The sequence below is a fragment of the Chrysemys picta genome, chromosome 14, assembly GCF_011386835.1.
Source record: "Chrysemys picta bellii isolate R12L10 chromosome 14, ASM1138683v2, whole genome shotgun sequence".
Classification (NCBI taxonomy): domain Eukaryota; kingdom Metazoa; phylum Chordata; order Testudines; family Emydidae; genus Chrysemys; species Chrysemys picta.
Genome location: NC_088804.1, coordinates 16,496,865 through 16,519,346, shown reverse-complemented (window position 1 = coordinate 16,519,346; position 22,482 = coordinate 16,496,865). Strand labels below are relative to the sequence as shown.

The 22,482-nt window shown below is 39.5% G+C and overlaps 1 long non-coding RNA gene across 2 annotated transcripts in view; it reads right to left on the bottom strand.

The window, feature by feature from the left end:
* LOC135975604 (uncharacterized) overlaps positions 1-20,453 on the bottom strand; it is a 374,283-nt gene extending 353,830 nt beyond the window's left edge. Inside the window, exons 1-2 of one of the 2 annotated variants that reach the window (XR_010592550.1) lie at positions 20,147-20,453; positions 19,683-19,800 (exon numbers count right to left, since the gene is read on the bottom strand). This is a non-coding gene — a long non-coding RNA (uncharacterized LOC135975604). The remainder of the gene's footprint in view (positions 1-19,682; positions 19,801-20,146) is intronic. The other variant, XR_010592551.1, reaches the window with a different exon arrangement.
* Positions 20,454-22,482: the final 2,029 nt, after the last annotated feature.

Here is a 22,482-nt window from a genome sequence, read left to right as displayed (position 1 = left end):
GACTGAACAAAGAAATATAATGGTAATGGCCTACATATCTTTAAAAATCCGGGCCCATAACTGAATCTGCCAAAACCCAAATTTGGGACTAAGACCCAAAATGAGGGACACAAAAGAGTTATGCAGATTGGAAACTTCAGTGTTGTGGGATTGATTCCTTTTGTATCATTAACATCCATTTAATCATACCTTATTTCTCACATAAACAGTTTTCAACAACAAGAGTTAAAGAACAACAAATTTGCACAGAAAGTAACTAACTTTGTGACTAAACTGAGTGACACCCGCCATTATGAGTTACAGCAAGAGGTGTGGCATCTGCCAAATACTCATCATACTCATCTAAAAATCTCATTCTTGATAATAGCAGAACTTATCAATGCCTATTTGGGCTCTGCTTTGTACAAGGTGTAAGGGTTGGACTTACATTTGGATTTGCTTTATTGAACTAAGGAACCATACAGATAACTTCTACATGATTTTTACAGAAATGTGTGCCCTCAGTCACTATATACTGTACATCATGATTTCTAATTTAAGTCATTTTATTATGTATTTATATTACAGTTGCACAAAGAGGTCCAAAACTAGATGGGATACCCTCAGTGCTTGACCCTATACACAAAAGAGACAGTCTCTTCCCTGAAGATCTTATCTTCAAAATTATGTTACTATAAAATATACCTAGATGACTATCTAGCAACATATCATTAAATACACCCTGGCCAAAAAAAATAAAAAACATGCAAGAATGGAGTACAAGCATGTTAAATCTCCAGCAAGTTACTGGAGACATACTGCAAAGAGCTATATACTGTAACTCAGGGGTTCTCAACCTTTTTCTTTCTAAGGCCCCCTCCAACATGGTATAAAAGTTCCACGGCCCCACACACAGGCTTCACCTTCAGCCCTGGGTGGTGGAGCTTGGGGCCCCATGTTGCAGTTCCACGGGGTGGGGCTTTGGCTTTCTGCCCTGGGCCACAGCAAATCTAACGCCAGCCATGTTTGGTGGACCCCCTGAATCCTGCTCACGATGCCCCAGGGGCCACCGGACCCTTGGTTGAGAACCGCTACTATAACTACCCCCCTCACACACACACACACACACACACAGTGAGACAATGTTCTGAAATTGTAGTCTACCTTTGAACTCTTATTCTAATATTTATTGTCCTGGTTAATATTTGTTGAAGTTAATACAATATTTGTTTGTTCAAAACTATTGTTTTCACATCAGACCCTGAGAAATCTTATATGTATACACAGAAACATAAAAGTCTATATTAATTAGCAACTATAGAATGGAATTTTCTCTCTACAAAACACACAATAAGCACATTATAACAACTTACTTATTAGGCGAACCCTCATAAACATACAAAATGCTCCAGTATATGATTAATTATAACTAATATATGGGAGGTATGGACAGGTCTGAACAGATGTTGAAAACAAATGAGGATACACAGAACACCACAGCATGGCATAAAAATCTAAGTTTATATGGTACAGCTGGCTATATATAATGCCTTTTTAATTTATAAAGCTACAGCATCTGGTCCTCTACTCTCATGCTTTGAGTTTTCAGAGAGCAATGATTTTAATTTTCATTTTTTTTAGTTATAAAGAAGCTGCCAAGTTCACAGAGATTTTTGCAGAAAACTCCTAATGAGAAAGAATCTGGTAAAAATCAAGAAAGTGCTCAAAAACGTTAAATTAAACACTGAAGGGTGTCACTGTTGCTTTTTTCCCAGCCAGTGCCGGCTGCACAAAGTTCTTTGAAAGAATGTTTAGAGTAAAATTCCTCAGATCTTGATCTTTTATGGCAAAGGTCGTAAAATAAGTTAAGTTACACTTGGAGTAGCAAGGTGTATAAAGAAACCAACTGTTATTAGGGATAGAAAGTGATTAGTAATATGACCTTGTTTCTTAATATCTGCCCCCTTTGTCATCCAGAACCCATAATCAGGGCCAGCTCCAGGCACCAGCTCAGCAAGCAGGTGCTTGGGGCGACCAAGAAGAAGGGGTGGCACGTCCAGCTCTTTGGCGGCAATTTGGCGGTGGGTCCCTCGGTCCCTCTCGGAGGGAAGGATCTGCTGCCGAATTGCCTCCGAAGAAGAAAGCGGCACGGTGGAGTTGCCGCTGATTGCGATCGCGGCTTCCCCCCACCACTTGGGGCGGCAAAAACCCTGGAGCCGGCCCTGCCCATAATCACCAAAATATTGCATTTTAACATTGTTAGCATCATTTGAAAATTACAGGGCGATCACTTAGTGCAATTGATCAGAAATACCCAGGGTTTTCAATACCGCAATGTTGAGTACCACATAAAAGAATATTTAGATGCATTTCAAGGATGGACTGAGGACAATCATCTTTCTGGAAGTGCTATTCCCACTCTGAAACTTTTAACACTTAAACATGGGAAAAGATGGGGTCCACCTAACCAAGAATGGGAAGAGCATCTTCACACACAACCTAGTGAGGAGAGCTTTAAGTTAGGTTCAAAGGGGGCAGGTTACAAAAAAGGAGTAGATATAAAAAAAGCAGACATTAAAAGAGGACATCATGTTGGTTAGGAGGGTTAAATAATTACAATAGGATCATAGAAGCTATTTAGAAGCTATATGAGGGATAACTGTGGGGGAATCTGCTCAGTCTCTTAGACATCTCTACACAAATGCAAAGAGTATAGGGAATAAACAGGACGAACTAGAAATATTAGAACAAAAGCTAAATTATTACTTCATTCACATCACAGAGACTTTGTGGGATAAATTTCATGACTGGAATACTGGTATAGAGGGCTACAGCTTGTCCAGGAAGGACGGAAAGGCTGAGGAGGCATTGCTGGATACATCAAAAACATATGCACTTGTTATAAGGTTCAGAAGGAGGTGAGAGGCAGACCAACTTAAGGAAGGGGGACCAGGGTCAATGTCATGGAAGGGGTCTACAACAGACCACCAAATCAGGAGGTGGTGGTGGATGAGGCTTTTTTAGAAGAAATAGCAGAAATATCAAAAACACATGGCTTGATACTAATGGGGGATTTAAACTGCTCAGACATCTGTTGGAAAAGTAATACTTCAACACACAAAATTTCCCGTAAGTTCTTGGAATGCACTGGAGACAACTTTTTGTTTCAGAAGGTGGAGAAAGTAAGCAGGGGGACAGCCATTTTAGATGTGACTGACCAAAAGGGAGAAATTGGTTGTGAATCTGTAGGTGGAAGGCAATGTGGGTGATAGTTTTCATGATTCTAGAGAAAGGTAGGAGTGAGAGCAGCAAAATAAGGACAGTGAACTTCCAAAAAGTAGACTTGAACAAACTCAGAGAACTGGTAGGTAAGGTCCCATGGGAAAAAAATAAGGGATATAGGAATTCAGGAGAGCTGGCAGCTTCTCGAAGAGACAATATTTAAATGTGCCATGGCAAATGATCCAGATGCAGAGAAAAGACTGGGAAAAATTAATAAGCCAATATAGCTGCATCAGAAGTTCTTTAATGACTTGAAAAGGAAAAAGAAATCCTATAAAAAGTGGAAACATGGGCTAAATACTAAATATAAAAGAATAGCACAAGCATGTACAGACAAAATCAGAAGGGCTAAAGCACAAAGCGAGTTACACGGAGCAGGGGACATAAAAGGCACTAAGAGAGGTTGTATAAATATATTAGGAGCAAAGGAAAGTGTAGCTCCTCTACTTAGCAGAACAGGGAGCTAATTACTGATGATATGAAGAAGCTGAGGTATTTAATGCCTATTTTGCTTCAGTCTTTACAAAAAGATTGATGGTCAGCAGATATTTAACACAATCAGGCAGAAGGAATGGAAGGCAAAATAGGAAAAGAACGGGTTAAAGAATATTTAGGTTAAAGAATATTTAGATAAGATAGATGTATTCAAATCAGCCGGGCCTGATGAAATTCATCCTTGGGTACTTAAGGAACTAGCTGAGGCAATCTTGGAACCATTAGCAATTACCTTTGGGAACTTGTGGAGGATGGATGAGATCCCAGAGGACAGGAGAAACACCTATCTTTTAAAAAGGGAACAAAGAGGACTTGGGGAATTATAGTTCAGCCTAACTTGATACCTGGGAAGATACTGGAATAAAATTATTAAGCAATCAATCTGTAAGCACCTAAGCAATAATAGGGTTGTAAGTAACAGCCAGCATGGATTTGTCAGAAACAAATAAGGCCCAACCAACCTAATTTTCTTCTTTGAACACAGTTACTGGTCTAGTGGATGGGGAAAAGCTGTAGACATGATATGCCTTGATTTTATTTAGACTTTTGACACAGTCCCACATGAAATTCTCATAAGCAAACTAGGGATACGTGGTCTCAATGAAATTATTTGTTGCAAAACTGGATGAAAGACCATACTCAAAGAATAGTTATCAATGGTTCACTGTTAAACAGGAGAATTTATTCAGTGGAATCCTGCAGGGGTCTGTCCTGAGTCCACTACTATTCAATATTTTCATTAATGACTTGGATAATGGAGTGGAGAGTATGCTTGTAACATTTTGCAGATGACACCAAGGTGGAAGGGATTGCTAGCATTTGGAGGAGAGGATTAGCATTCAGACAAACTTTACATATTGGAAAATTGTTCTGAATTCAACAAGATTAAATTCAATAAAGACAAGTACTTCACAAAAGGAAAAAAATCAAATGCACAAATAGAAAATAGGAAATAATTGGCTAGACAGTAGCACTGCTGAAAAGATCTGGAAGTTATAACGGATCATAATGAGTCAACAACGTGATGCAATTGCTAAAGAGACTAATATTCTGGGGCGTATTAACAGGAGTGTCATATGTAAAATACAGAAGGTTATTGTTCTTCTCTATTCGGCATTGTGAGACCTCAGCTGGAGTATAATGTCCAATTCTGGGTGCCACCACACTAAGGCTACGTCCTCACTACGGGGCGGGGGGGGGGTCGATTTAAGATACGCAAATTCAGCTACGCGAATAGCGTAGTTGAATTCGACGTATCGGAGCCGACTTACCCCGCTGTGAGGACGGCGGCAAATCGACCTCTGCGGCTCCCCCGTGGACGGTGCTTACTTCTACCTCCGCTGGTGGAGTACAAGCATCGATTCGGGGATCAATTGTCGCGTCCCGACGAGACGCGATAATTCGATCCCCAAGAGATCGATTTCTACCCGCCGATTCAGGCGGGTAGTGTAGACGTAGCCTAAGAAAGATATGGACAAACTGAAGCGAATCCAGAGGAGAGCAACACAAATGATGAAAGGTTCAGAAAATCTGACCTAAGAACAACGGTTAAAAAAACTGGCCATGTTTAGCCTTGAAAAAGACAACTGAGGGGGGACCTGATAACAATCTTCAGATATGTTAAGAGATACTATGATCACCTGTCCTACCTTCAGTTGACATGGCGAACAAGCAGTAATGGGCTTTATCTGTAGCAAAGGAATTTTAGGTTAGATATTAGCAAAAAAAATCCAACTATAAGGATAGTTAACACTGAAATAAGCTTCCAAGGGTGGTTGTAAAATCCCCATTATTGGAGTGTTTTAATAACAAGTTAAACCAACACCTATCTAGGTATATTTAGTCCTGCCTCTCAAGGTCCTTTCCAGTCCTACCTTTCTATAATTCTATGATATAGCAATTGTGTTTCATATCCACCTTCCACAACCATTCATGCTGCATAAATCAAATGAATGAATATTTAGAATGCAAACACAAAAGGCATATTTTTGGTTTGTTTTTTTCTGAAGAGTCAGGAAAAAATACAGGTACTTGTAGCAATGAATAGAATCTAAAGAAAGTTGTGCTGTGGCACAGATGTTCCCAGGTCCCAGCTGACAAGCTACCCCTGGCCTAATTTGGGGCTAACTTAACATGCGGTGAGTGCAAACAATCATATTGAGCAAGGCAGATAACTGTTTTTCACCATATATCAATTTTTCAAAAATGCACGTATACCTGCTGTGCAATCATAGAATAGGTTTCAGAGTAGCAGCCGTGTTAGTCTATATCCGCAAAAAGAACAGGAGTACTTGTGGCACCTTAGAGACTAACAAATTTATTAGAGCATAAGCTTTCGTGGGCTACAGCCCACTTCTTCAGATACATAGAATGGAACATATATTGAGGAGATATATATACACATACAGAGAGCATGAAAAGGTGGGAGTTGTCTTACCAACTCTGAGAGGCCAATTAAGAAAGAGAAAAAAAACTTTTGAAGTGATAATCAAGATAGTCCAGTACAGACAGTTTGATGAGAAGTGTGAGAATACTTACAAGGGAAGATAGATTCAATGTTTGTAATGGCTCAGCCATTCCCAGTCCCTATTCAAGCCTAAGTTGATGATATGCAAACTAGATACAAATTCCAGCTCAGCAGTTTCTCGTTGGAGTCTGTTTCTGAAGGTTTTCTGTTGCAAAATTGCCACCCGCAGGTCTGTCATTGAATGACCAGACAGGTTAAAGTGTTCTCCTACTGGTTTTTGAATGTTATGATTCTTGATGTCAGATTTGTGTCCATTAATTCCAGGGTGGACCGACGGCACCCCCTCAGCTCCCCACTCCCCTAAATCCCATGTGCAGCAGCTGCCCAGCAGACTATCAATTGCCAGTACTGACAGTTCAGCTGTCCCTTCTCCCACTGCCATGTGCTGTTCCTGCCTTCTGCCTTGGAGCTGCTCCTGGGAACCTCCTGCTTGCTGTGCAGGGGGGGGGGGGGAGGAAGAGGGGGGCTAATTTCAGGGTGTCCCCCTCCCCCCTACTCCTGCCCCCCATGTATCCCTTCTCCATATAGACCAGGGTGGGGACAGGACAGGGCTCAGGACAGAGAGAGCTTGCTGGCCACAACTGCTGTCTCAACTTCCTGATCTTTTTAAAGCAATGTACTTAGAGTGGGGTCAGAGTACTTAAAGGGGCAATGCGCATCTCTCTCTCCTCCACACACAGTGTGTCTCTCTGTCTGCCACGGTGTCTCCTCTCCCTCCATTTGTGCTGCCTTGTAGAGTGTGAGGCTACATTAACAACAATGCGTTAACCCTTGAGGGCTCAGCCGAGTGCTTGTTCATCATTTAGCAGTAAGGCATTCCCTAGGAAATATCCAACCCTCTTCCATCCTCTGACTTCACCACCTCAACCAAGCTTCACAATCATCATTGCTGTGCACAGTATTAAATTGTTTGTTTAAAACTTATACTGTGTGTATGTATATTTGATACACACACACAGAATATAAGTTTTATAACTATATATAAATAGTTTTTTGTCTGGTGAAAAAAGTTTCCCTTGAATCTACCCCTGCCCCATTTATATTAATTCTTATGGGGAAACTGGATTCACTTACCATAGTTTTGCTTAAAGTCACATTTTTCAGGAACATAACTACAATGTTAAGAGAGGAGTTACTGTTTGTGATGACTCTGTAACATCTGCACTTCACAAATCTTACTGGCTGAATTTGGTATAATATGTTTGAAATCACAGTGAAACCAAAATCCGGGTCCCTCTGGAGTCTTTCCATTAACTTCAATCAGTGATGGCCCTTAAATGGAAGAAATCCCATTACCTTCAGGGGACCAGGTTGTGTTAAACATTCTGCTTTCCTACAGGGCCCAAATAAAGCACTAGCATTTTGTCTCACCACTCCCAATCCAGCAGAAGCATATTCCCTTATACACATAAGACACAGTGAACAGGTCAATCTTGACTTCAGGAGAAAAAAGTATCATACAAATACTTGACTAATTCAACATGAACAGTCCAGATAATCTGACAGATGAACAGTGCTTGCTTGCTTGCTATCCACTGCTCTACAGATATGAAGTCATGATTTGGACAAAAAGACTCAAGTGAAAGACTTAATGCATGTGGCATTGTGTGCCAAGTCTTTTCATGCATTTCAGATATTGACTTTTTAAAAGCACTTTTTGAAGCTAAGAATGTTTGCTAAATTGTAATCTTCGTACAGTGGATTTTAAAAGCATTCCCTGTAACAGATGTGGTCCAAATGCAGAACATTAACTAAGATTTGGTGGGTCAGGTAAAAATGGAACCTGGACCTAACCCTGACCATGTCATTTATCTTCTCATTAATTTATAGATGTTATTTAAATTCTCATGGTTTCATTTTTTAAATAAAATACCCAATATACAAACAAAATTCCTGAAGTTTTAAGAAAAAATTGGGATGAAATCCTGGTCCTATTGAAGTCAATGGGAGTTTTGTCACTGACTCCCATGTTGTCATGGATTCCTGGATGGTGTCAAAATATGGCCTAGAAGCCATGTATGTTCATTTGAGAACAGAGCTTCTCCCCTAGTTTTAATGTTGGGAATACTGTAACATTATTAAATCTAGATCTACTATTGTTTAAAAAAAAAAAAAGTAACTTGAATATAGTGGGATTAAAAATGGGAAATTCACCCAATTATGATTGGCATGTTAGGATAAAATCGGCAAAGACTGTATCCACAAAGACTTTATCCCTCTCTGCTCCAAGGACAACTCCAAGTATGATACTGAGCAATTATAAGGTATGTTTTCAATACAATCTGATACCGTATACAGTCTGACAGTCCAGTCCTGCACTATTGATCAGGCAACTCAAGCTTAAAATAGTACTAACTACTCCTAATATTACACCTGCTTCCTCTCATTGGGTTTATGTGGTCTGGACAGGGATCTGCTTTTAATGGATTATGAAGTATGATTTGAGAATGGAGTGTTATTAATTTCTAACCAAATGCCATGATATATTATTCTTGTATCTCTTTTGTAAAGTTGATAAGTATGGAGTGTTTATATATGTATAATTTTTATATGCTAACTCAATTTGGTTGGAAAATAGATTAAGTTAAAATATCATGTTACTTTCAGTATTCTAAAGAATACACCTCTACCCTGATATAACGCTGTCCTCAGGAGCCAAAAAAAATTCTTACTGCGTTATAGGTGAAACCGCATTAGAATCGAACTTGCTTTGATCTGCAGGAGTGCGCAGCCCCTCCCCCTCGGAGCTCTGTTTTACTGTGTTATATCCAAATTCATGTTATATTGGGTCACGTTATATCGGGGTAGAGGTGTATTTACAATTTTTTTCAGTTTATTGTACTGCTATATTACAGAAAATGTCATACCATCCAACAAAATAAGCATACACACTTTTTGCAGAATTCCTTGGGTTTTATTATAGTTCAAATATTTCATTTTTTACTGAGAAACTAAAACCACAATCTGCTGTTACATTTTATTACCACTTTATTATCTTGAACAGTTCTACCACAGTGTCAAATCAGCAAATTTCAGCAAATGAAGTACACAATATTTTAGTATAATTTGATATGATTGACAGAGAATCTTTAATCCAAAAATTTTATTTAACAATGAGTTACAAAGAGTAATATATTCATAAACAACCTAGAGTGTAATGTGTATCTGCCTTATAAATAATTTATAAAGTCTTTACGATGCAATACATAAACTATCATTGAACATGCATTTACTTGTAATCTGGAGAGATAGTGGTTGCACTTTTAAGGCAAATCCAAAATTTCATAGTGTATGTGCCCCTCTGAATTCCTAGCATCCTACAGAACACACCCACACTTTTCTAGGAAACACAGCTAACTCTGCTAAGACTTTACCCAGGGCCTTGTAAACATAGTAGGTTAAGACTTAAGGTAGTGTCATAAATATAATCCAATATAACTAATATACACATTTTCCAGTATTTTTGAAAGTATGCAGTGAAACGTAATACAATCAGTTACATAAAAATCTAATGTATGGCCCTGACAGAAGTTTATAATTTATTGTTGGTCCACTTCTATCAATGTACAGTTGCTTTAAAGCACTAATATTTCTCCACGGTCCCCTGCTTCTGTATGTATTGCTGTTGATGTATCTTTACTATTAGAGGATGCTTTTTTCCCTTCACAATTTAAGTGGGATTTTCACACTTGTATTTTACAGCACGGTTTTCAGCCCAGTTGTTTATTTTAGTAAAAATGTCATTCTCTTGCTTTATTCCCTCAGTACTGAGAAGGGCTTCTTATAGTGTTTCTGGGCACTGTTTTAGGAAATTAAGAATTTGTTTCACCATGAATCAGACCAGTAAGAAGGCACAAAAAGGGCACTGTTTCTCAGTAAAAGTAAGTTTGTTTCTGGTCAATATTTCTTCAGTTGCAGATTTACAGTATGTTACCCGCTTGTATTTACATAATATACAGTAATTGCTGAGAGGCATGTGAAAAATATACTATTAGTATTATTTACATCCAGAAATCCAACTTAAGAAACCAAAATATATCAGCAATTTTTCATAAAATAACCTTATTGCTTCAGTTTCAAATATGGGAAAGTAGGGCATTGAGCTGAAATGGTTCTAGCATGCAGTAAAAGCTTAATCCAACGGTCTTTCCACACGTAAGAGTCCCACTGACATATTAAAGTCAGCACTTTTCATACAGCAGGGCTACAAGTTCAGGCACTAATTAGGCCTCTGGACAAAACCTAGGAAACACTGGTAGATGAATATTGTGCAATCTAAAGATTTTAGCTATAGCAATAGCAAAGCTAAATACCACCAAACCTAAGCACACAGTCTTTTACTTTTTCCACAAAAGTAGTTCCACTGCCGTACTCATATATTTAAGAAAAAGTTACAAGTATGATTGAGGGTTAGTAGGGTGGGACAGGATTTTGAATTAACATAGGTTAGGCTTTTGAATTTGGTGCCCATATAGGGTTGAACTCTCTCTGATGGGACAGATCCCTCCCCACTTATTAAAAAAAAAAAAAAAAGTGTCTAAAATAATTTAAATAATTTCTTGGCAATTTCCATTTGAATTAATGTTGGTGCTTATGTATTAATCTGTCACCACACACACACAAATTGTTGTGCAGTCTTTTGCTTTTTTGATTTCCTTTTCATCTTGTGTATTTTAATTCTATGTGCAGCACTTTGGCAAGATGGGAATTTTTTCTTTAAAAAACAACACTCCTCCACTCCTGCCTGTTTCTGGCAAGTCTGTCAATGGTTCACCAGCTGTGCCCCAGGTTTTTCAGCTCAGCTTCCACAGCTCTCCTCCATCTTGTTTTCAGGCGGCCTCGTCTTATTGCTACTCTGGTGATGGACTCAGTTTCCATCCGAAGCATGTGGCCAGTCCATCTCCACCACCTCCTGGCAATGATGGTGCTCATATCCTCTTGGCTGCACTGTGTCAATAGATCTTGGTTTGAGCACCTAATTAAAACTGAACCCAGTCAAGACTGAGATGACACTCAAAGGAAGAGCACTTCCAAAGAACTCCATGATATTCTCTACTATCAAGGCCATCTGTCTATGTGGTGTGGCAACATGCACTATAGAAGTGAAAGTTCTTACATTAATGTATTACACAATTGGCCCATGTAGACACTGCTGGTGCACACTAAATACCCTGCCAAAGTTATAGTAATAAAGGTTATTAGCATGCCTAATTTTGAGCCAAATGTTTGTTATCCTACTTAACGGCACTGGATGATGAATTTAAGTGTTCAGAGCACGCTGAAAGAAAGTTAGTTTAAGTCTTCCTAAAAAGAAAATCAATTAAGGATGACATGCTTCATGCAGTACATTTTGTAATTTGAAGTTACTTTGTGCAATTATTTCTATTTTTTTTATACAGAAGTAAGTTTCTCAGCCCTCGTGTTCACAAAAGTTCATATTAGCTTATGGGTATTTAAGTTTGTTTTTCCAGGAGAATTGAGCTTAATTGTTCCAGACACTGTCACATGCAAGAAAAAATTTGAAGATGCTATATTTAAGTTAACTTAGAAGAAAAATGTTACTTTCTGTAATATAAAGGGTAAATTTTTCAAAAGGGACTTCTGAAACATGTCTGCAATATTTACAGGTGTACCTGTTTCTGCAAACAAAACTGCAAACGAAGAGCAGAAAATGTTTTTGCATGGCCAATACAGGGTTTCGGGGTGGGGAACAGGCTTACATTGATTTTTGAATTCATCCATGTTATTTCAGTGCCATAGACATGGCGGAAGAGGATCCTGCACAGATGGTTTTCCGGGAGAAGAAGAACAGGACATGACTTCAGTATCTGTTAATGCTTGTGGACATGCGATTCTTACAAGGGCATTGGAGGGGTTCTCCGCCCTATCCTGGGAATACAAGGTCATAACCCTGCTCACATGAATACGTTGACTAAAAGGCCAACAAAATGATAACTGAATTATTTGTGGCCTAAATCTCACTATGGGCCATTGCTGTCTACAAGAAAATCCTTGCTTTCCAATAGCAGCAGGATTGTGAAGTGGCAAATTCTGCCCTATTTATTTAATCCACTTGGCAAGCACTAGATGGTGTAGCCAAATTGCATCACCCACTTGAATCTAGAGAGGATAGCCAAAAAAACCAAAACACAAAAAAAACAAAAACCCACCACAACACACACTTAGATTTAGCACATTCGAGCTGAAAAGCAGTGTATTGGAGTAGGTAAGTCTCAGAACTGCCATTTTTGAAAGTTAGGTTTTAATCCTAAAGTTGAGTGATCTGTGAAGTTGCTGTGCTTGGATAAGGTGTGGTGTGGAGGGGAGGGGTTTATGTGGTATTACCTTCGAAGGCTGGGGTATGGGGCCTTAATAAAAATGAAGTCAGCCAGGCAGCATATGAGTGGCATTGGGCCTCACACTCACATTTAGAAATTCATGAAAGCCTGAAAGGCAGCAGAGAACATGGACCACTCATTTGGTATGGGTCATTGTGCACAGAATAAATCTTTGGTGTCCACTGCCCCTGTGGAGGTGAGGAGGGAAAAGATATTCAGTTAAGGGAGAACCAGCGGTTGCTGTGTTCCTCTTGTCTGGAGAGCTTCAGCCTGGTGCCAAGGGAGGCATTTAAGTGAAACTGAGGAGGACACATTTCAGGGAGCTCCCTGACCAGGAAAGTGTTCTGTCACTACTTGCACTGTAACCTTGGGTGCCTTTATGCTGTGCAGCTATGGCTCAGAACCCTGACATCAACACATGATCCCACCCTGGCTCTTAACAGCTTAGTTACTCCTTGCAGGGGGACACCAGCAGCTCTTCCAGCCCCAAGTCTCCCCACATCAGTCCTTCAGAATTTTTAGCCACCAGGCACTTGGACCATTCCCCTCTGCTTCATCAACCCTGAAGACACGAAATCAGCCCCCTCCACTCCTGACACCAACTTACTTTGGCACATACCCACCACAGTTTTTACCTCCAAGCAGCTCTTGTGCAAACAAAAGTTTATTTATAGAAAAAACAAAAAAAGGTTCAGAGATGAAATTGTAGGGGAGAGTAAACCTGTACAAGTTACACTGTAAATGAACAAAGATGCAACCTCAGGCTTTACACTTTTATATGAGATAAAATCTCTTTTCTAATACAAGTTACCTGTCGCCTTTTAACAGTTTCCTGGGACACCCTGTAGCCGAAAGGGGAAATCCAGAGTGTCAGACTGCTTCCTGCATAGAAGCTGACCTTCAGTTTCTGGATTAAGAAGCCTACTTTTAAAGTGCTTTACCTTCCCCACTTATTCAGAGTGCAGAAATCTCCTCTTAGCTTGAGAGCTGGAATCTCCCAGTCTCTTTCCATTAACTTTAGTGGTCTGCCATTGTCTCTTCCTAGCTAGCAGATGGGTTGTTACTTGGAGCTGGTTTTATGTAAATACTTGGCTTGGTAGATGCCCTTCCCTCCTGTTGGGTGTAGTTGAAATTATAGTACAGGTTATGAGCAATGTTTTCTATATACATATGTGTAGACTAGAGTTGTGAATTGATGCATCTCATCGTGACCACCCAGTTCAGAACATTACAAGTTTTCATAAGAGACCATACCTGATACACTTGTATAGTACAATACAGTATGCCATCAGTTGAAGCAACTGCTCATTTGAAGGGTGGAGGGTGTTAAACCTTCTCATAGACCCATAGACTCATAGACTTTAAGGTCAGAAGGGACCATTATGATCATCTGGTCTGACCCCCTGCATGCTGCAGGCCACAGAACCGTCCCTACCCCTTCCCTGGACTCTGCTGCTGAAGTCCCCAATCCTGTGTTTTAGTGACTTCAATTGGCAGAGACCCTTCTGCTAGTGATCCCTGCCCCATGCTGCGGAGGAAGGGGAAAAACCTCCAGAGGCTCAGCCAATCTACCCTGGAGGAAAATTCCTTCCCGACCCCAAATATGGCGATCAGTAAGACCCCGAGCATTTAGGCAAGAGTCTCTAGCCTGACCTCTGTTAGCCATTATATTATTTACCCACCATTGCTTGGTATTCCTTGGCTACTATGTTTTACCATTAAACCATTCCCTCCATAAACTTATCTAACTTAATCTTAAAACCAGACAGGTCTGTCGCCCCCACCGTTTCCCTCGGAAGGCCGTTCCAATATTTCACCCCTCTGACGGTCAGAAACCTTCGTCTAATTTCAAGCCTGAACTTCCCCACGGCCAGTTTATATCCATTCGTTCTCGTGTCCACATTAGTACTAAGCTGGAATAATTCCTCTCCCTCCCTTGTATTCTCTGTTCTCTGCTGAGATGGTGGTACCTGAACCCGACTGTCAGAGGGTTTAGAGACTGCTAGAAGAGCTCTGGCAGAGTCATAGCCTCAGCAACATGCCATATGGAGAGGGCAAATTTGCAGGTGTCATAACTGGAGCTCATTGCAGGCTGACTAGGAGGGATTATGAATGTTTACAGTCTTGCCAAGTGGCTCCAGTTTCATAAGCAGGTAAGTCCAGGAGCAGCAGAGTAAACAACAGCATTGCCACGGTGACTAGACATTGCCATTTTTATTACCACGAGGGTGCCTTGCCAAACATTAATGATAGTATTTCTGCAACTCATCTCTACCCCCACAGGCCAGGAGCAACCATAGCATGAGCAAACAGTCCCTTTGTCCTCTCCCTGCCTACCTGGTCCAATCCTGCTGAGGTACCAGGTGTGGCCAAATTCTTTAAGATCATGCACATGTTTAATTCAAATTTCTTGTACATGTTACAAGATGATTAATACAGCCATGTAGTGTTTATTAATAAGAGCTTACAACATGGTTAACACATTTCCCCCCTTGCTATCTAACGTTAACTGAACATATTGGAGGTTAACGATGTGTCAAAAAAAAAGCTATGTTCAGTTTTCTTGTCAGCATTTTGTAGACATACTGTAGAATATGAATTTCTACACCTCTGAAGAAGTGTAGAAGTATTCAGTGCAAGAGTGGAATGGTGGCAACATTTTCATCATATGTTGCAAATATTCAGCCTAGAATTACTCTACTGTGTGAATAGTTAAGTGATTTACAAGACTTTGTTAGATTAAGTTGCGTTCTTACCATATAGTTAACTTTAAACGTGTATGGCAATCACACCAGAGTGCTATTACATCTAATGGTGCAGACAAGAGCAAGGGAGAATCACATGAATAGTTTCAAATGATGGGGCTGTGACCCTTTTAGGTGTGTCACACTGACTCATAGTAGCAACCTATTGCAATATTCAGGGCATTGCATGGGTCAAGTTTTACATTTTATTTTTTTCCCTCTGCATCACAATGCTGTGGTTCTACAGACTTTCTTCCTTAGGGTGAACAATAAACTGAAGATGGCACAATTGAAAGTATTTCGATCATTAGCATTGGCATCTTTGTATAATCAAGGTAAAAAGTAAGAGAAGGTATACAGTGAAGTGAGAGATTGACAGGAATAGTCTTATTCCATATATGAAAAAAATATTTTAGTTTACAAATGGAAATGCCAACAAATTCCATCCTTCCCTTAAAAACACCAGTTTCCAGATGATACAGTACCTCATCTTATTATCAGTGTCAATAATTCCATTTGGCAGTAGACAGCTAATTCTTTTCATGTGCTAATGATTAATCAGACAAGCCTATTTACTAATGTATCAGAATGCATTAGAAACATATGCTAATGGGGGACAGAACATCAATTCAAATATAAATGAACTACACTTACATTGGTTACCTATTGACTCGTGTCAGAATGAAGTAGAGAATGTAATATACTTGTAAACCATTACAATGAATGAAAATAGAATTTCAAACTGTTAATTTTATTGACTTCTCTGTAAGCCTAAAGCCATGGTATATTAGACTTTTATAATACAGATGTTATAAGAGGCCCATCATAATACCCATAGGACTCATATTTACTGTGTTAAACTCCTGTAATAATGTTTGATTGAAACTATTTTGTAAAGGAAAGAGGTAACAACATTATCAATTGCCCATAAAGGAACATATTTGTTTGTATTGCAGGATTCTAGGTCCCAATCCTGCAAAGCCCTAAGTATGTGCTTATTTAACAATTTAAACATATGAGTAAACAGAAGTGCATTGCTGGATTAGGGCCGCTGGTCACAGACATTCACAGGAGTGTAGCCATAAGACAGTACCTCAGGAATCACTCAACGGCTGAAAAGCTGATTGGCTGGTACTTTACTACCATCTAGATATGGTATTCCTGGAATGGATATCAACTTCCAAAGTAATAGATTGTACCTAAGTACTAGTAAGGTACTGTTTTGGGAGTATATAGTTAAATGCAGACAAGCGATTCAAAGTAGAAACATGAAAAGGTACTACACTTAACCTAGCATTTCAGGCTAGTGTCATGACATTTAGGACAAAATATTAGGGCTGTCGATTAATCACAGTTAACTCACGCAATTATTTCAAAAAATTAATCGTGATTAATAGCAGTTTTAATTGCTGTGTCAAACAATAGACTACCAATCCAAAACTATTTAATAAATGTTAATGTTTTCTGTATTTTCATATATTGATTTCAATTACAACACAGAATACAAAGTGTATATTATTTTTTATGACATTTGCATTGTAAAAATAACAAAAATACTATGTTTTCAAATCACCTCATACAAGCACTGTAGTGTAATCTTTGTCATAAAAAAAAGTACAGTTGTAAGTTTCACTGTTACATAACTGCACTCAAAAACAATATAAAACTTCAGAGCCTACAAGTTCACTCAGTCCTACTTCTTGTTTAGCCAATCACTCATACACGTTTGTTTACATTTACAGGAGATAATGCTGCCTGCTTCTTGTTTATAATCTCACCTGAAAGGGAGAACAGGCATTTGCAAGGCACCTTGCAATGCCGGCTACAAAAGTATTTATGTGCCAGATATGCTAAACATTCGTATGCCCCTTCGTTCTTTGGCCACCGTTCCAGAGAACATGCTTTCATGCTGATGATGCTCATTAAAAAAAAATAATGAGTTAATTAACCTTGGGACTGAATTCCTTGGGGGAGAATTGTCCCCAGCTTTGTTTTACCTGCAATTCTACCATATATTTCATGTTATAGCAGTCTTGGATGATGACCCAGCACATGTTCATTTTAAGAACACTTTCACTGCAGATTTGACAAAACACAAAGAAAGTACCAATTTAAGATTCTAAAGATAGCTACAGCACTCCACCCAAGGTTTAAGAATCTGAAGTGCCATCCAAAAATCAGAGGGATGAGGCATGGAGCATGTGTTCAGAAGTCTTAAGAGAGCAACACACCGAGGCAGAAACTACCGAATCCGAACCAAAAAAAGAAAATCATGGTGTCATCTGACTCAGATGAGAAAATGAACATGCCGCAGTCCGCACTGCTTTGGATTGTTATCTAGCAGAACCGAACATCAGCATGGACGCATGTCCCCTGGAATGGTGGTTGGAGCATGAAGGAACATATGAATCTTTAAACACATCTGGCACAAAAATATCTCGGGACATCGGCTACAACAGTGCCATGAAAACACCTGTTCTCACTTTCAGGTGACATTGTAAACAAGAAGCTGGCAGCATTATCTCCTCCAAATGTAAACAAACTTGTTTGTCTAAGTGATTGGCTGAACAAGAAGTAGGACTGAGTGGATTTGCAGGCTCAAAACAATGTTTTGTTTTTGAGTGCAGGTTTTTTGCACATAATTCTACATTTGTAAGTTCAACTTTCACGATAAAGAGATTGCATTACAGTACTCATATTAGGTAATTGAAAAATACTATTTTTGTTTTTTTACAGTACAAATACTTGTAATCAAAAATATGAAGTGAGCACTGTACACTTTGTATTCTGTGTTGTAATTGAAATCAATATATCTGAAAATGTAGAAAACATCAAAAATATTTAAATAAATGGTATTCTATTATTAACAGTGCAATTAAATCACAATTATTGTTGTTGCTTGACAGACAGCCCCACAAAATAAATATTTATTCTGAGTATTCTGTAGTCATATTACAATATACAGAAATAAATTGCACTTTAAGATGCAAACACTCCCATGTTATGTCAACCTACTATGGCACAACGAAAGAGAACAGATACTTATTTCATGACTGACACAGTAACACTTCTCCTGCAGTTAGTAGCCTTTACTACTACTATATTCTTGCATTCCACTATGTTGTATAGATCACTATTGAAGTTTCCATGTGAGAATGGAAAAAGAAGTAGGAAAGTTAGTACTTCAACTTGGGACTAGTTGGAAAAAAATCAAAAAGCTCAAGGTGGAGTCCTGGGACTATCTAAACAGCTTCAGAACAGCTTTAGGATTTTAAGATACAGGGTCAGGACAAGCCTCTCTGTATAGTATATTAACTCAGATTCACATGTAAAAATCCTAGATCTACACGTAAAATTCCTCCACTATTACATGTTTAGCACCAAGATTGAATAGACATCAATATTCATGTGTGCACACACAGATTGATCCTTTCCCCAGTTACCCCAATTTACACATACAATTGTAAGTGGGCTTTTGCAGACCTTGTATGGGGACTTAAGCTACTGTTTAAAAATGAAGGGACTCTTCTAAAAGGCAGTTACTGAAATGTTCCATTGTTACCCAGTGTGTTGATATAATCTTATTAACCCATATATTGTCATTGTGATATGTTTTAGCCAGTCAAATATGACAACTAAAATATCAATAGCAGAAGTAATGGGCTGCAGGCTTGGGGCACATAAAACCTGTTTTGGAAGGTAGAAACACTGAAAATACTATTTCAACACAAATGCAAGAGCAAAAAAAAAAAAAAGAGGGGGGGGGGGGAGGATGATATTCACTCAAAGCAAGTACAGGTTTGAAACACTGAATGAACATTGCCTGAGTTTCCAGTTTGTAATAAGATAGGAAGAAAGACTATTTTTGTCTGGTTTGTTCCATTGCATACTGTTTGCACAGGTTTAGTCACAACAATTATATGAGCAGATTTAAACAACAAAATACAGAAGACTTTTCTCCCTCATTGTGTAAAGCACTGACTCTGAATATTGGCCATCTGGAACTTGCTTTCCTGGGCCAACCAATAAAAGGTTTCCAAGGTTGGCATATCAAGACCAGAAGTATGACTTTTACAGGGCAGTAAATCAGTGCAACAACATAGAAATTTTGCTATCCAAGAAGGGGTTAACAGCAGTAATAAAATGGATTTTTCAGTCAGAGTTAGGGCTAGTCTACACGTGAAAGATAACTCAAATTAAGGGAGAGTGTAAACTTAAAGCATAATAGCTATTCCTAAATACCTACATGTGCAGACACTTATTCAAAATTGATTAATCTAAACTGGAAAAAGGCATCCTACAGAAGAGTGAACTCACCGCTGGAGTAGCAGGCTCTTTCCTCTCAAGTGCTTCTGCCAACATACACTCTCATCCTGCAGTGGTCTCTTCTCACAGTTCAGCCCTCCAGTCTGATCAGACTTTAGTCCCACTCCTTCTGCGGTAACAGAGAGTCCAACAAATAGGTCTTCAGCACTGACTTGGGACTCTAGGGTCCTTGCACCCTCTTGGCTCAGGACTTCAAGTGTCCTCACCCCCTTATGTCAGGGAGTTTCACATCCCCTGGTAGGGGAACACAGGCCCTCCTAGTCCTGTAGGTCCCAGCCCATGATCCTGTAGGGAGCAAGCAAGGTTGCTCTTGGCTCTTTCTAGTGTGGCCTTTTCTCAGGCCTTTTTCCTCACAAACATCTCTAGGCTTACCCTTCTCTCAGAACAGGACTTACAGGGCTGCCCCCCTGAAATCCCCCAATAGATCCCAAACCAAACACACACTTAAAACCCACCTTCTGCCTTCCTGACACTTGAAGTTTTTTCCTCTTAATTGAATACCTCTCTGGAAACCCAGTCTTGCCTTATTATGAGGGCTCATCATTGGAGCCTACAGCTCCTCACTGGCTGCTCCCAGTCTCTCCTCCCCTCCTGCCAGACACTTTTCTACTGAGGAGAGGATTCCAGGACCAACCCACCCATGAGCTTCCTCCTTGGCTCTCCCAGTCTTTGTATGCACTAATCCCATTCTATGATTGCAGAGTATCTCCCTGCAGGCTCTTTGCAAACTGTGCTTCCCCTCTGTATAGTCACCACCTAGCTCCTTCCCCTCAGCTGAGCTTCATGACTAATTAAGCCTGGAATACCTCAGGTGCAGCCAGAGGCATTAATTGGCCTCAGACCCACATAACCTATTCCTTGCCTGGGTGGGGTACACCCCCCATCACATACCCTAATTCTGGTATAAGGGTGTCCATACATGGATTTATTCAGGAAAACTATTCCTGAAAACTATTCCAGAATAACAGTACAGGTGTTTTTAGTTTTATTTTGGTTGGGGAAGACTCATGAGGAATTTTGTTGAGTAAAATTATGAAGTGTGCCCACTGTTGTTAAATACATGCATAACACTCTGAAATTATCCTCTTCAACTTCTGTGAAAACTGAACTTGTATGCACATAAACACATCAATACACATACATATATACAGAGGGATATGTGGAAGTTCCTAAACATTTCTAATCCAACCTGACTCCTTCTCAGACACTTTCAATATATTTCCAGATGCCCTCAAATTCTGTTTAATTTATGTGGACGAAACCATAAACCCAAAAAACCCTTGGGTTCTCCATTTCCCACCCCACTTTATATACTTGAAATAGTATCTGCAATGACAGGATGGTGATTAAAAAAAGAGAGAATTAAAATCCACTTTATTCATGGGCACAGATAAACATGGAAACTGCTCCACTTTATTCCCCATACATAATCTGTTGGATACTGTTAAAAGATACACGTAGGATAAGCTGACCTTTGTTAATAATGTAACAATTTCTAAAGGGCAGTTTTAATCATGGGTAAAAATTTCAGAATTTGACAACCTTTTCCAGTCCCACTGGTAAAGGCTCTTCTTCAAGAATGTCTAATGCTGTTGCTTAGTTAGTGTTCAATAAAAAACAGTCTATAATGCAATGCACTCTCTTTATGTGATGTTTAGATATGAGATTGATCTCAGAGGACACCCTGGAGTTCTGAAAGTAGGATTATTGGATTTTGTGGCTTTCTCAGATGTCAAAGATCTTTAAACAGTGTCTTGCAAAGTTGCTACATCCCACCTGTCTGTGAACTGCTTATGAACTCATCAGAGAGGGTAGTCTCCATGTTAATTAGGCTTTAAGGGGGAGATACAGCTTCCCACACCATCAAATTAAATGCAGGAACTAAATTCACTTTCATAAGGTGCAAAATTATTTGGTTTTTGATCAGTAGGCCTTTTAAAAAGAAACGGTTAACATGAGATAGAATTCAGAGCAGCACAATTAGAGTTGTTAGCACAGATTGTGAAACTGTACATTTCTACCTGTCCCCTGGAACTGCTTTGGACACTTGTTGAGTTAAAGAAAACAAAAAAATATTGGTACGTGTACATTTAAGATGAATACACAAGTTTGATGCATATAGCATGCCGATAAGGATATACAGTGTCCCACATATGTGCCCTGCACTGTCATCTAAATTATTAGAAATGCACAACCGTTCTAAGTGTGAAATTTTGATCTTATGGAAGACGTCAGATCCTTAGGAGTAGAGACTGATACACTCTATTCAACCACTTGATTCCCCAAGCTGAGCAGAGAATGGCAATTCCATTTCATGGAGGATTTCCAAATCTGGTTTAGTTCCTATTTGGAACAAAAACCAACATTTCAAAATTCTCAGTAAAACAGATTTAACTATTCTCTAACGTGAGCCCTTAGGTCATGGTGGGCTATACCCCGGAGGCCCTGGAGCCTGGTTGGCCAAGAAGCCATGGAGCCTGGAATCCAGGACTGCCAGGGCTTCCAGGCTCTCAGCTCCCTGTCAGCCTGCCAGGTGGGCTGCTGAGGAGCTGGGCGCGTAAGCTGGCAGGAGACCTACCTGGTTTCTGGAGGAACTTTATCAAATTTGACATGTTCCCTCAGAACATGTGAGCTGCTGCCTTCCAGCTGGAGTAGTATCCTTTAACTCACTCTTCATCATACTCTTCCATTAGTGTCCCAGCATCTGGGCTGTGTGCATGTGTTTCTTTTCTCCCTCTTATTCTATCTTTCATTCCCTGCCTCACTTACATACCGCCATAAGGATTTAAAT